The sequence below is a fragment of the Heteronotia binoei genome, chromosome 3, assembly GCF_032191835.1.
Source record: "Heteronotia binoei isolate CCM8104 ecotype False Entrance Well chromosome 3, APGP_CSIRO_Hbin_v1, whole genome shotgun sequence".
Lineage (NCBI taxonomy): Eukaryota > Metazoa > Chordata > Lepidosauria > Squamata > Gekkonidae > Heteronotia > Heteronotia binoei.
The window spans coordinates 73,897,317-73,913,773 of record NC_083225.1 but is presented as its reverse complement, the minus strand read 5'-3'; the positions used below and the strand labels follow the sequence as shown (position 1 = coordinate 73,913,773).

Genomic DNA, 16,457 nt, shown 5'->3' with positions numbered 1-16,457 from the left:
ATGAGGCTAGCACATAATAGTAGGATGTGTTTCCTCTGTAGTCCAGTTTAGGCTTGAGGTGATGAGCGAGATGACCTGGTTTCAGTATTTTGTGTTCTTTCTCTCATTGATCATGAAAGGGTTTCTTTATGTATAGAGATGCATTCTGCTGCAGAAAAAAGCTCAGAGTTGCAGGTATAGCTGGTTCCTCAAGGAGGCACTCAAGCTGTATTAAATAACGGCTTTTCAGTATATGACTACTGAAATATGTATGAACAGTACCTTTAGATTCAGCTTTGGATTTACTTAAAAAACCTCACCTCAAAACAGCATTATTGTGCTACAATGGGCTTAAGGCACTTCTTCTAACCTCTCCTTTCTAGAAATTCATTTGCAGAAATTAATCGATTAATTGGCTCCTTTAAATCCCAAAGCAGAAAAAAATATTCTGCTCTGACAACAGTTTAGCCTTCTGAGTTTCCCTGGCAACCAGAAACATAGTTCCTTCCGGGTTTTTCCCCCCTTTCCATTTCAGTAATAAATTCACAATATGTTCTGTCTGTTATTCATTTGCATGAGGATAACATGCTGGGTTTCTTGGCTGTTGCTTGTGCTATAATGGTTTGAGATTTTGGCATGGGTATAGATAGAAAAAAGCCATTTACAATATTAGGTAAGAAATAATTATTGTTCAGCAGCATAATCTTGCCTGTTGCTTAAACTGCAGCTGCATAAAAAGCCACTGGCACAGCAAGTGAAGCACAAGACGACAAAAACTGGATAACTCAGCACTTTATGTTTTACTATAGAGTTTCAAGCAATTCCTAGAGCTACCAAACAGTACGTCTGGTTTTTTTCTGGATATGACATATCAATGTCACTGACATTCACACCCTCCTTGTCCCCACCCTTTTGAGCCCCAAAAGAGGGTGCCCCTATGCATTATTTCCAATGGAGAAAAGGCATTTAAAAGATGTGTGGTCCTTTAAATGGGATGGCCAAAACTCCCTTTGGAGTTCAATTATGCTTGTCACAACCTTGCTCCTGGCTCCACCCCCAAAGTCCCCAGATATTTCTTGAATTGGACTTGGCAACCCTATTTAGAGTGCTATCCAAGAGTCAAAAGATACTATTCTATCTCTGTAATTTTAGACAAAAAATGCTTTGCTGATCATGTATACCAGGTGAATAATGAAGATAGCAAAGGTCATTGTTCAGAGGTGAAACTAGTCTGCTTTCAAAATTGTTTGTTTAATATAACCCATGTAGAATGACATGAAGATTAAAATTAAAAGCATAAATGTTTGTTTCATTGTGAAGCATCAGTGAAAATTAACATGAAAGACTTACTCAAAGTTCAAAGTAGTTTTTTATGTATAATGTCTGCAACTTATACATAATCAACAATGCAGTGGTGTATAACTCATGACCCGCATGCCTATAGCTGTATGATTACGTTTCTTGAAAAGCACAGATACTAGTCATCACTTGGGGGCATTAATTTGTCACTCCAGATGTCTTTTCTATTTGCTGTACTTTCTGCATTTGTTGCTTTTAAGCTTTCTGATATTCTTTCAGAATTTGTCTTTGTCATATATTTATCACAGCTATATGGAAGTGGAATGTACAAAGCTCTAACTAAAATCACCACTCCCTTTTATATGGATGTGATATGCTTCTGTACTGGACTGCAGAGTGTGTTTCAGAAGTTTGATCATAACCAGAATGAAAAATTCCATGCTTAAAATTCTTTTGTATCCAAATGAATCAGCTATGACAAGTATAAGTAAAATTCTCAGAAATTGTTCTGTCTGTGTACACTGAGGTTTTTATGAAAAACATTTTCTTCAATTTAACTGACTGTCATTCTTAGGATGGAAGATGCTCATTAGGCATGCTGTCTCTCTCCCCCTCTCCCATTATTGTTATTCAGATTAGGCAGCCGGAAAGTAAGGTACCCTAAGGTCAGGTTATCATCAAGTAAAAATCCAAGAGACTATAACAGCCTGCCAGCTACCCAGTTACTGCTTAGTCCAGTGTTTGCTGATACTACATGTCACATAATTAACACTGGGAGACTGGCCAGTCCATGGTTGGCCTCATAGCATGTGAACTTTCCTTTATTCTTAGTAACATCAGCCAGAGGCAACACATTCACCAGCCCTTCTTAGAAAGTAATCAGCCCAATGAAGAAAGGGGCACTGAATCTTTGATTTCATATTCCAACAATTCCTGGAGTCCCATCCCTGCCCCCAGTATAATTTATTTATTTATTTGGGATTTATATCCCGCCCTTCCCACGAACGGCTCAGGGCGGCTTCCAACAATTAATCAAACTTAAAATTTAAACAATTTCAAATATAAAACAATTGAATATTTAAACAGTTAAAAACATTAAAACAGAGTAATTCAGTTTCCTGTAAACAGATGGCTGGCCAGTTACCTCAAGTTGTTATCCTAGCTAAATATAGGCTAGGTATAGGCTAGCCGGAAGAGGGTCGTCTTACAGGCCCTGCGGAACTGTGCCAAGTCCCGCAGGGCCCTCACCTCTTCCGGCAGCTGATTCCACCATACGGGGGCCATAACGGAGAAAGCCCTTTCCCTGGTGGCCTTCAGGCGGGCTTCTTTTGGCCCGGGGATAGTGAGGAGATTTTGTGTTCCTGACCTCAGTGCTCTCTGGGGCACATGTGGGAGAGACGGTCCTTCAGGTAGGCAGGTCCCAGGCCATATAGGGCTTTAAAGGTAATAACCAGCACCTTGTACCGGACTCGGTATATCACTGGAAGCCAGTGCAGAGTCCGGAGACCCGGCCGGATGTGTTCCCACTTTGGGAGACCCAACAACAGCCGGGCTGCGGCATTCTGCACCAGCTGCAGTTTCCGGGTCCGAGACAAGGGCAGCCCCATGTAGAGGGCGTTGCAGTAGTCCAACCTTGAGGTGACCGTAGCATGGATCACTGTTGCTAGGTCGTCGCGCTCCAGAAAGGGGGCCAGCTGCCTTGCCCGTCTAAGATGAAAAAATGCGGACTTGGCAGCGGCTGCTATCTGAGCCTCCATCTTTAAAGAAGGCTCCAATAGCACCCCCAGGCTCTTGACCCTGTCCGCCGCCGTGAGCGGCGCACCATCAAAAGCCGGCAGGGGGATCCCCCTCCCCGGGCCGCGGCGGCCCAAGCAAAGGACCTCTGTCTTCGTAGGATTTAACTTCAGCCCGCTCAGTCTGAGCCACTCAGCCACGGCCCGTAGTGCCTGGTCAAGATTTTCCGGGGCGCAGACAGGCTGGCCATCCATCAGTAGATAGAGCTGGGTGTCATCAGCATACTGGTGACACCCCAACCCATACCTTCGGGCAATCTGGGCAAGAGGCCGCATGTAGATGTTAAATAACATCGGGGAGAGTACCGCCCCTTGGGGCACGCCACAATCAAGTGAGCGCCTCCGAGATAGCTCCCCCCCGATTGCGACCCTTTGTCCCCGACCTTCCAGGAAAGAGGAAAGCCACTGTAAGGCCAACCCCTGAATCCCTGCGTCGGCGAGGCGGCATGTCAGTAGCCGATGGTCGACCGTGTCGAACGCCGCCGACAGGTCTAACAACATCAGCACCACCGAGCCACCCCGATCCAGATGCCGTTGAAGGTCATCCACTAAGGCAACCAACACTGTCTCCGTCCCGTGTCCCGGGCGAAAGCCGGACTGAAATGGGTCAAGGACGGAAGTGTCATCCAGGAAGGTCTGTAACTGCTTCGCCACTGCCCTCTCAATAAGTTTACCCAGAAAGGGCAAATTTGAAACCGGTGCACTGCACTGTTAGAAATCAGTTCGAGAAAAAGCCACAAATCTTCATTACTCTGAGCCAAACTGCATTCTCTAATCCTCACATGGTAACAGAAAAGCAATTAATTTAATAATGGGGATGCATTTAAAGCAGGGGTGTCAAACATGTGGCCCAGGGGCTGAATCAGGCCCCCAGAGGACTCCTATCAGGCCGCCAAGCTACTGGCTGTTGTATGCTTCCTTCTCCCTCTCTCTTGTTTCTTTCTACATAACAGCTTGTTCAATCACACAGGAACTACAGAGCAAAACCTCTTTTTTCCATTGGCTGAGGCTCCTCTCTTGGGGAGGAAGGGGGGGAGAGACCTAGCTTTGCCAGGCTCTCTCAATCACACAGCTAATGAGCCAAGCCTCTCTTCCTTCTATTGGTTGAGGCTCCTCCTCCTCCTGGTCTCCTAGGGAAGGAAGGAAAGTGTCAGAGCTTCTTTTGCCCAGTTCCCATGGGAGAGATACAAAGAAAGCACCTTTAAGATCAATGAGTGCTAATGTTTTAAGCATGTTTCATTTTAAGCTTTTTTAAAAAAATCTTTAGTTGTGTTTGTCTTTTATAAAGTTTATATCTCTGCTACCTGGCATTACAGTTTAGAACACACATAGCCCAGCCCAACAAGGTCTCAATTATATCAGATCTGGCCCTCCTAACAAATGAGTCCAATACCCCTGATTTAAAGAGTTGGAGTACATGCTGGAACAGATAGGTCAACTGTGTGCAATGTAAGGCTTCCCCTTTGCTGTACCAGCTTACTCACCATCTGCCATCCTGGGTCAGCCTCAAAATGTGAAGTAGAGCAGGTTCAGGCACCCTGGTCTTCTTACTCCCCTCCATGTGAGCATACCCATGCTCTCTCTGCAATTTATACATAATCAGCAATGCAGTGGTATAACTCATGCTCTCATTTTCCTTCCCTCTGTGGTCCACCCATTTTTTCCTCCCTGGTATCACTTGGAAGCCGCCCTTGACCCCAATCCCTTGTCTCCAATCAGTGTTCAGCCCTGCCTTTTCCTTTAACTGATAAAAGAAGGATGGATATCTGCATTTGCTCTTCTTTGCTCTGGAGAGCCAGTTTGGTGTAGTGCGGACTCTTATCTGGGAGAGTTTGATTCTCCACTCCTCCACTTGCACCTGCTGGAATGGCCTTGGGTTAGTCATAGCTCTGGCAGAGGTGGTTCTTGAAAGGGCAGCTGCTGTGAGAGCCTTCTCAGTCCCACCCACCTCACAGAGTGTCTGTTGTGGGGGAGAAAGATAAAGGAGATTGTAAGCCGCTCTAAGTCTCTGATTCAGAGAGAAGGGTGGGATATAAATCTGCAATTCTTCTTTCTGCACTTTAAAGGTAGCAGGCCCAGTAGGGTTGCCAGGTCTGACCCAAGAAATACCTGGAGACTTTGGGGGTGGAGCCAGAAGCAAGGTTGTGACAAGGCATGACTGAATTTCAAAGGGAGTTCTGGCCATCACATTTAAAGGGACCATGCACCTTATAAATGCCTTCCCTCTATTAGGAAATACTGGATGGTGAAATACTGTGGCTCAGAGAATTGGACCCCTTGGTCCAATCTTTTTGAAACTTGGGGGAGTTGAGGAGAGGCACCAGATGCTATGCTGAAAATTTGGTGTCTCTACCTGAACCCTTAGGCCACTGGGTTGTTCATGACTTGTTCCAGTGGTGGGGGGCCTAAGTCAGGGACGGGAGCCAACCTGGACATGCAATTAGACCAATCAACTGGATTTGAAGTTCCAAAAGGTGAGATATCTACCACAGTTTCAGACAAAGAAACAGTGATCCTGAGAGTGGGATCTGGAATACTTCATTTAAAAATGATTAATTGAAAGCTAATATGCTTCAGATAGCTTTCAAAATATGTGTCCAGTTATGGCATGTGGGAATTTAAACAAAAGCCAAATATAAAGCTATATCAAGACTCAGCTTATATGGCTATGCTGATCCATGATTGTGTAACCTCATTGTTGGTTTACTTTCATGTGCTCTATGTTGGGCTGCTCTTGAAAACAACTTGGAAGCTGTAGCTGGTCCGGAATGTGGCATGCCAAAGCTAGCCATTGGGCTAACCAATGGGAATATATCTTGCCCATTTTGAAACTGCTACTCTGGCTGCCAATTTGTTTCCAAGTTCACTCCAAGGTGTTCATTATGACCTTTAAAGCTCTTCATGGCCCAGGGACTACATATCAGAAGCCCTGTTCCCATGTGCGGGCTATGGACTTCACACTGCCACATGCTGGAGTCCACCTGGCACTGATCAGAAACTAGGCCTTTTCCATTGCAACTTTCACTCTGTAGAATGGCTCCCAGAAGAGGTGGCAGGTGTCCCCTTGTTGGAGATCTTCAGGAAGTGCTGTGGGAGGTATTTGTCAGGGCTTTTGGTGACATATGCACAGCAAGCATTTTTCAAGGAGCAAGAGAGGTATTTGGGGCTTTTGTTTTATCTTGTTCTAATCACTAATATTTTAATTGTTACCTACAAGCCACCTTGAGTGAGGTACAAAATGTTATGATAAATATTATATACAGAATAAGACCAAACACTATTGAAACTAGTGAATTTTATTCTACTGATTCCATTAAAAAGGCATAGAGGTCTGTTGTGTCAAAGTCAATGCCATAGCTAGGAAGGACAGACAGCTACAAAATTTATGCTGTCTTGATAGATATATTTTTATCCTCTACCTTTAGGAGCTTTACACCTCTCTTTCAGAAGCAGTTTAAGACCTTCCTGCTTGGGCAGGTTTTCAGAGGCCAGGTTAAAACTGCTGAATTTTAATACACATTTGCATGGGACTTTCATTTTTGAGTCTGGGATGTGTTTAGTTCATGGTGTCTAATCTCTCCAAGACTTAGAATATTTAACATTTGTCTATGCTGTTCCCTGGCTGTTTGCAGAGCAGATTGCTCTGTCTGCATATTCCAAAGTACAACAGAGTTCTTACATGCTACTTTGAAATTGTCAGGATACAGGCAGCACAATTCTGACATAGCTGCCTAATGGCATAAGCAGGATACAATACTCAGTGTCATACTTCTGGTTTTGGGGCCAAGTTACTGGGATTCTGGGAAACAACAACACAGCAATCCAATTGGCAACACAGCCTATCAGGAACATGAGCTGAACCAGTAAGTATTCTTTGCTGCACTGCTGACCTCCATCAACCCACTCTGCAGTCTGTCAGCCAAGTTACTGGCCTGCTAGGGAGCATGGAGAAGAGGACAAAGAAATCAGCTAATACTGCTAGCTACCCCGAATATAAGCCTACTAAATGAATAAGAAAGGGACCAATGTTTTATTATATCCTGATAAAATCTGCAAGTCAAAGAACAGCAGACATCCCAACTGAAATAATTTGCCCAGAGAATGGAGCTTTGGCCAGACCCAAAGCACTAACATTACTGCTGGTCCAGAGTTGCATTTGTGCAGAGTAGGGTTCCTGTCATGAAAGGAAAAGGATCAGATCATATCAGATATTGAAACATGACACTGTCAGTCCTGATGTGGTCCTTTTCATATGGAAGGCCCAGGGCAATTACTGTCCCCATTACTGTCAATACCCAGCTCCCTTTCTTTAGAAGCTTTCTTTAGAGAAAACAGCAGACAAAAATGGGCCGTTCAGAACTCACTAGAATTTATGAGCCACCTAAGAGACTTAGAACTTGGTGGTACCTTTTTATCCCCTCTGTTTTTCATCTTTTCCAAAAATCATCCTTCAGGAGTCTCACCTTTCTGCTTTGCTCCATATTTTGCAATTTATTTTTGCCCTTCTTCATGTAATGTAGGCCAGTCTTGCTGTGGCAACAGTAGAAGGAAGTGCCTTTCCTTTTTCAGCATGCTGCTGTTGCTTGGAAACAGCAGAGACCAAAAGAGGAGGGAAAAAAGGCTGTGGAAACCATAACGGCAAGTGCTTTGTTGAGGCTGAGGAAAATGAATGCACTGAAACTGCTCAGGCATTATTTCAACTGTGTCTATACTTACCCTCTGGTTGGAAGTCACATATAGATTATAAATTGTACCAATAGTAGTGTTTGATGATTAGTGAGAACAGGTTGAGTACAGATGCAACCAAATATTCCTTTCCTCCCCACCCCCCATTACCACTTCAGCATTTAAAGTGGCTTTTGAAAAAAAGATTTCAAGTAGTGCTACAGAACTTTTAATTTAAATCACTGCTTTCTGTTTGCTCATTCAACAGCTGTCTCTAACACTCTGGGTAGCATAGAAGTATTAATTTAGAGAGGAAGGTGGTCTCACTATATAATGAGATCAAGTCAGCTAATTAAAGTCATACACTCTAGAATCTCACTCACCACTCCACAAATGAAAATATTTCTTACCCACTACAAAGCAAAGGATTTAATCTTGCATAAGTACCATAGAAAACATGTAATACTGGTAGCTACCCTGAACCAGGCAGTTTCTAAGAATAGCCCATAGAATCTAACTTCTGAAAACCCAGCAAGATATGTTCCCATCCTGGGATATGGACTAAGATATATTTTATTAGCTTTCTCATATGAAGTTCACAAAATGTTTGCCAGTTCTCTATGTAGTCTATAAAGGTTTATAAACTCTGTATCCTTTTTATTCTACTGAATATAATTTCTTGTTTTCATAAAATGCTCTGTCTGAACTATTATTTAAATGCTCAAGGAATGAAAGCTGTCTCCATGTCTAAAGAAATCAGTTCTTTTCACTTTCTTTCTCAAAACTCCTTGCTGAAATTGTGCAACAACTGGTTAATTTCTAAGTTTCTCATGCACTCTCCTTACAGGAGTACTGAACCTTCCTAGTTACTCAGAGGGGTTTTAACTGTATAATTCAGCAGCCATAGAACTCACTTTTGCTGTTCTCCAAGCTATATAAAGGCCACCAGGACTTTTAAAAAAATACAACATGGGACATGTATAATAACTGGGACAGTGTGAGTAATGTGTCTATAAATGGATTCTGCTTCAGTGTAAACATCACATGGGCTCTGGCTTAGATTCTTGTTGAGTGGGAAACATTTCATGCATCTTTGGGCACATAGCACACAATTGCTTGTTCTGCACTGGAAATATTAAAAAGAATCTGTGTTCTAACCCAACAACAAATGTTGTGGTTAAAGACACTGTAAGTAAGATTGCAAAGGCTAAGTGTGTAAAAGTGTTGATGCCACCAACATTTGATCCCCTTGTGTTTTTGTATTATGCCAGTCTTTAATTACATGAAGACCCAACCAGCCAGCTATATAGAGTAACGTAACTCTAGCTTTTGTGCCATGTTCTTAGTGATTTTATTATGCATGGATTCTGAAATGTGACAGACAACGTTTCAGTCCATGTTTAGACTTGCATACTTAAAAAAGCAATGATCCTTTATTGCTTTAAAATGGTCATATTTCTGCCATAATGCTTCCCTGCTTTAGAATCAGTTTGTTTTATCATAGTGTTCCTTTTTGAAAATGCCATTCACTAATTAATCTACTTGACATTTGGTGAGAGGTCATACCTCACCCAAAAGCTGAAAAGAGACATCATGACAGATTTCTGCCATGAAATGAACAGGAACAGAGAATGGGCTGAAGTTGTGTGGACTAGCATCCAAAAATGAAAATACATGGTCTCCAAGAACAATAATCCAGTAACCAATCCTTTTTCTAATGCTTGTAAAGTACCCTTGTTCCTACTGAAGTCAATAACAAAACTCTTACTGACTGAAATAATGAGCCAAGTAGAAATGTTTGCCCACCAAGGTCGGAATAACGAGTCGGACACGATATATTGGATTGAAATTGGGCCACTTTATTAACTTACAACATGAACAGCAAGGGAACCCCACCAGCGGCCTGGCCAGGGCTAGGGGTCACCGCGACCGCTCCCCTGCCATTAACGGGCGAGGACCCAGCCCCCCTTCCGGAGCTGAGCTGCTCAGCTCCCTCCAGGCAGGCTCAGCAGGGAGGCCCGCACCAGAGGGCCCAAACCCAGACGCACGTCTCGGCGGAAAGGCACCCTCTAGCCGAGCCTCCTGGACAGTCTGCATTCTCCAACCCGGGTCTCCAAACCCCAAGGCCGATCATGCCAGACCCCAAAATTTCCCCCAAAGTGGGGGATGCTTCACAGTCCTCCCCTAGCCGCATAGTGTCCTAAACCCCTAAAACCTGCCAACTAAAGTGACCGCCTATTTAAAGGCACCTTCCCAGAGCCAATTCCACAATCCACTGCACTGCTATGCAGGGTAGGCGAAAAACACACCCCAGCACCAGCCAATCAGCTGGGGCGTAAAAAATTCCTACCCGGCTCCCCGAATGAGGCAACCAGCAATGCCCACATAGCAGACAGGGCGGGTGGGAGGGCCGATCGTCGAGGGACTGAAGAGAGGGACGGGGAGCTAGCCGTTGACTCGGCTAAACCCCGCCCCCTGTAAAGCGCGCCCAAACAGCGCGCGGTCCAACTCTCCCGCCCTGGAGGGCAAACAGCTCTAAGCAGCCTAGCAGCTACGCTGCAGGCTGCAAGATTACGATTCTGTAAAAGTCCACCAGAATTGAAGTGAGATTACACAGAACAAGGTATAGTTGAAGACAGGGCTTTTTTTGAGCAGGAACGCAGTTCCGGCCAGCTTGGCATCAGCGGATGTAACCTAATATGCAAATGAGTTTCTGCTGGGCCTTTTCTATTAAAAAGCCCTGTGTGAAACACTGGTGATGTCAGGGGGTGTGGCCTAATATGCAAATGAGTTCCTGCTGGGCCTTTTCTACACAAAGAAAGCCTGGTTGAAGAGCTATGTTGCAGGGAGAAAACCTCCTTGTGACAGAGATGCAGCTTAACATATCAAGTTTATTAATATGCCCTTCTACATTCTGTTCTTTTTTCCAGTTATCAGCCATTCATTCACCTTTGTCAGAGCTTGAATTTTTAAACTATTGTGTGTTTGGGAGCCCAGGACTAGAGAACACAAAGGAAATTCATAGCTGAGCGGAATGTTACTTGAATAAATTGGAGGAACTAGGATGCTTAGTTTGGAATAGCAGGATGTAAAAACCATCCTGAATGAAGGATTATTTAATGTGTAGGCTTTTATCCTCTTAATTGACGGACACGAATGTGGCTTTTTTCACATTGCTCACATCTGAGTGGGCGAAGTTAAAAGAAAGGTTCTTAAAAAGTTATCTGATTCTAGATTGTCTGTTCATGATTTAGCTATACAAGTGTTCCGGAATTACTTTATATCAGGGCTTTCCAACATTTGAGCCTGTAGGCGCCTTTGGAATTCTGACACAGAATGGTATGTGCACAGTGCTGCCACAAAATGGGTGACACAAGAGGCAGAGCCAGCCACAAAATGGTTGCCTCAGCTTACCTTCAGTTACACAGAATAATGATCCTTGTGCAGAGATGGCAGCTGCTGCCAAACCAATGATTTTTTTTTTTAAAAAATCACCACAGAAAATAAACTTGTCTATAACAAATCAGAAACCCCACTTGGCCCTCCCCACTTTCCCAAAACACTTGACAGAAAGGAGTCAGCAGAGGCCATGGTATTCATAGGCACCATGTTGGGGACTCCAATTTATACTAAAGACAGAGGCTGCAGTTCACACAATACTAAGATGGACAGAAACATTTAATATCCCAGATATAAGTTTTCATGTGCATGCACACTTGTTCAGATACACTGAAACAGAAGTCACCGACCTTTGCATTTAGGTTGTGGGTGAGGAGTTGCCAGAAAGAAATTAGAGTCAAGGTTCATCAGTAACTGAGCAGTAAATATAGATAGGATTGGATGAAGGCGATTGGTCATACCTGCGAATAGCAGCAAATCAACATAGAGAGTAACTGATGCAAGAACAGAATGATATTAGCATGTATTATAAAATAAGAAACCAATGTCTATGTTAAGCTCTGGGGTTTCCATTGTCCTGAGTGCTGTAATAACTTGTAAGTTACAAGTTGTAACTCAGCAACCTCCCATTCTATTCTATTTCTGAAGATCCTTTACAATAAAACAACTATTTTGTTCTCCTATAGGTTTCTCAGTTTCGTGATTCTTGATGTCAGATTTGTGTGCATCTATCTTTTTGTTGTATTACAAAGGAACTTCAGAACTACCTCAGAACATTGATCTGTCTAGTCCATCAGTTTTCATTCTGACTTATAATAGTTCTCTAGGGTCTCAGGTAGAGATAGTCTTTCCCAATACCCGTTATCAAAGATCTTTAATTGTAGATGCCTGAGCCTGAAATCTTTATTAATAGCCAATAACAATAGCTTAAGGGTATAAAACAAAACAAAAATTATGACTTAGTCTCAAGACTTAACACATACAGGTATCCTGTATTCTATATTATTATTTTAACAACAACAATGTATCTATAAAATTATGCTTTTCATTGGCTTATTTAATTGTTCAGAGTAATTTACTATGTGAGGAGGACCTCCTGTTCTTTCATACTAACAGTACAGCATCAAGCTGAGAGGAACTATGCACCTGAAACTGAGGACAAGGTTTGCTCTTGCCTGTATTGGTGTCATTTCATCCACCCACTGCTTCAGAGCTCTGACTTCTCAGTATTCAGCAATGTTCATAATACCATTAGGGAAAGGAACGACTAAAGAACATTTTCAAATGAAACTGCAGGGAGAATTTGCGTAGGCAGAGTGTAATTATTCACATTGGAACACAAGTACAATGGCTTTACTTTGAGTCTCTCCAGCAGACTTCAGAAGCGGAATTACTTTATTTTGCTCTCCTTACTAACATGGCAAGCTTCCAGCACAAGGGACTGAAGTTTCTTTGCACACAAGCTGATGGGCATGTTTCAAAAATAGTTCTTAATATGAGATAACCAAGTATCAAAGCAGAAATGAAAGATTAATTGGTGTACTCAGAGAACCATGGAGGATGAAAGAATCATCATGACTGGGAAGACATTTCTAGTCTTCCCTTAAAGTCGGATCCCATTGCCTGGGAGAACTGTCTCCCTTTGCCCATCCACACATTGCCCCGGAGCCCTGTAAAATGACAGGGGGAAAGCACTGTGAATGTTAAATTGGCAGCCCTGAATGTTCTTGGATATACCCAAATATTTCCAGATTTTTTTTGGGGGGGGGTGCACATTTCATTTGTTTCCTGAACAATCTTGAATAGTAGGTAGAATCTAGATGTACCTTCAAAATGTCATACTAGTGATGGAATTGAACCTATCTTCTCCTTCCACTTACCTCCCTGTACTCTGCTACCTCAGGCATTTTTCTCAAAGCCTTACTTTGATATTGGGAATAAGCTGGGTTGAAAGAAAATTGGCTGAAGGAACAAAGTAGAAAATTAAGGAAGAAGGGTGAAGAATCATATTCCTCACCTTCATGCCCCTTTAAAAGTTAAAATAAGGTCCTGCCTGGGCTCATCAGAGCTTGGAAGCTAAGCAGGTTTGGCCATGGTCAACTACTAGAATGGGAGACCAACGAGGAAGACAGGAGTTGTTATGCAGAAGAGGACAGTGGCAACATTTCGTCTCTTGCCTGGAATGCCCCAGTGATGTGGTTGCCATAAATTGTCTGCAAATAGTATGGAATAAACAAACATGGTTGCCCCCATCTTTTGTAGCCCTAGCTGAATCCAGTCCACTAAAAGCATAAGGCAGTTGAGTGTTGCCTGCAAGACTCAGCTCTGATTCAGAGGTAAGCACACATGCATTTGACTAATTGCTCAAGGATAAAAAAAACCCCAAACATGAAATGTGGAATACCTGTTCTCATCCATATTGAGAGACTGAAGGATTGATTTTGTGAGTCTGTGTCATTATGGGTTTGTTGGATTGTGGATTATCCATATATAGCAGCATCCAGTTCTGGCACAAGGCAAATCTCTTTCCCCTGGACTGAGCAAGATCTTGTGCAAGTTTGGTGTCTGAATTCTTGGCAGAAGTTTTTGTAACAGACTAGGAATGAATGTGAATCAGTGCAAAAGGATGTGTTGATATTCTAATTTGCATATATTTTATTCAAATATACACAATTTGCTTTTTATTTTGCAGGTCTACCAAGATGCTATGGAAATGGTAAATAATAATGAAGATAGATCACTGAAACAATTTATATATTTATAATAAGATTACAAATATTCTAGGTACAAGATACTCTATAAAATATCTTTGCATATTTATATCAGCTTTCTTTATATCTATTTTGCTTAATAAAAGCACATGGATGCTATAAGCACAAAAATATGTCTACATGTCTGAGAATGAGTTTGATCATATAAGTAGAGACAAGTGTAGTACAATTTTAAAATGGAATTGAAATAAATCATTTTCCAGAAAATATTTTGTTCTTTTTCTGTTCCAAAGAATAGGCAAAAATGCAGACTGCATGCAAATGTAGAATTAATATCCATACATGCTGGACACAACATGAAGACCCTTCCTATCCAATAGGAAAGTTAAAGTGAAGCTTTAACTTGTGCTGTTGAAACTAATAGGGTTTAAATATGCTTGTTGGATGACTTGTGCCCAGTATATATTATGCATTCTTTAACAGTTGAAGAATCATTATGAAACTATGTAAAATAGCAGAAAAACTTGCAAGATTTTGCTATTAAAATACAAAAGAAAAAACATCTTTATTCACAATGTCCCAAGTATAATACAATCAAATTAATTGCCTGTCTTCTGAAATATCTGTCCCATAGTCCAGGCAATGCTTTCAGTCCATGTCACTTCTAGGATCAGGAGCCACCAGTATTAATCAACACACATTGAAAGGGCATCCAAAAGCGCATGTTCTATAACTTTCAATAGATTTCTACTTGGTTGTCTGTTTAACTGCCTCCTGGTTGGTGACTGCCAAAATGCCAGTGTGGTGTTGTGGTAAGAGCATTGAACTAGTATCTGGATGGAAGATCCAGGTCTGAATTCCCACTTATGCCATGGAAGCTTGCTACAGCCTAACCTACCTCACAGTCATTGTGAAGATGAAATGGAGATGAGGAGAATGATATAAGCCACTTTGGAAAGAAAAGTGGGATATAAATTAATTAGTAATTAAATAAATCTACATACTGATGCCTGTCTTCCAAACATAACATTTTACCAGGACAACTGTTTTCAGATTATTCAAAAGGGGAGGGGGAGTGGTAGTAGAAGATGCTGGTCCTGTACAATTAATCTTACTTTTTATTTCCAATAATTTGTTTTCATTTAATTATTATTAATACTATTCATTTTTGTTAGTACATTTTTGTTTCCATTGGTTTCAATAGAAATGGATTTTTGGCTGCTATCTTTCTGTTTTCCCTCCAATGTTAATTTTAGCCTACCTTACAAGGCTACTGTAAGGATTAGTATTACAATGTGTGTGAAGTGCTTTGTCTGCTGGAAGTACTATGTAAACTTAATATATTTATTCTTTATGTTTATAACTGGATTCTTTAAGGAGTGTTATTTTTAATGAGAAAAATAATTGTCCTTTAGAATTAGCAGATTTCTTGGATATATATATACCACAACACCACACTGGCATTTTGTCAGTCACCAACCAGGAGGCAGTTAATCAGACAACCAAGTAGAAATATATAAATATGAAGAAGCCAGTTGCTGCTAAAATGGCAAAGTGGCAACTGGGCCTATGTAGCTGGTCTTTGTAAATGGAAATAATATTGATGCTGTCCAGAAGCTCTATTCAAAGCTAGAAATAGATAGCACTTGACAATCCTAATACTTAAACCAGTAGGAGGGCTCTCCTCAAGTTATGTTCTTAATCACAAATCAAGCAGAAGTGCAGTCCCAAAGGTGACATGCATGATTAAAATAGCACAGAGGAGCCCTGAGATGGATAGCCCAGGCAAGCCCAATCTCATCAAATCTCAGAAGCGAAACAGGATCAACTCTGGCAAGTTATTGGATGGAAGACCTCCTTGGAATACCAGAGCCGGAGGCAGGGGCAGGATATATTCAGCCACCTCTCTGAATATCCTTAGTAGGGATCAGTCACCAGCTGTTGCCATGACTTCCAGGTGCACACACGCACATGAAAAATACAAAAATACCCCCCAAAGAAGAAAGAAAATAGTACAAAGGAAAGATTAAATCTCTACAATCCCAATCCAAGTAATGCCCCTCTACAGTGGCTTTGTACTTTTTTTTTAAATGATACCCTCTTCTCTTCTTGAGTTGCACCTAAATCCCATGGACTTCAGTAGTGTGCACCTTCTCCAGGTACATGGGTACAGGACTGTAGTACAACTATAACACCTAAATCTTTTCCTCTTCTTAATAGAGACTTTGGAAAATCCCAAGCCTAGTCATTACTTCCTCTGGAGGGGGGCGGGGCGGAAACATCCAGTTGATTAATCCATACAGAAGCTGTCTACCATAGACCAAACTGTGTATCAAAGTATATATGATAAATCAGTGTTGTCCTTATTCAAGGATAATAAAGTCTTCTGCAATAATTTGGTCTTGCAAGCTTGCGATGTCTGCTTAATCAATAACAAGAAACTTTCCATCACCAGAGGTTTCAGGTGCACACACACAGGCACACACATATTGGGAAGGCAGGCAGGCAGACAGACTGGTTTAGTTGTTTGAAAGAGGTTGTTAATGTCTTCCAATCATAATGCATAGGTTATTGAAGATTCTTGCTGTCAGATTTAACTGTTTTTACATTC

General features: G+C 41.8%; 1 protein-coding gene across 3 annotated transcripts in view; it reads left to right on the top strand.

The window, feature by feature from the left end:
* The window catches only part of SMPX (small muscle protein X-linked), a 50,873-nt gene extending 36,760 nt beyond the window's left edge, over nt 1-14,113 (top strand). For all 3 annotated transcript variants that reach the window (XM_060234068.1, XM_060234067.1, XM_060234066.1), the window contains exon 5: nt 13,828-14,113. The gene's annotated coding sequence lies outside the window, so the exon portion shown is untranslated. The remainder of the gene's footprint in view (nt 1-13,827) is intronic.
* The last annotated feature ends 2,344 nt before the right edge of the window (nt 14,114-16,457 follow it).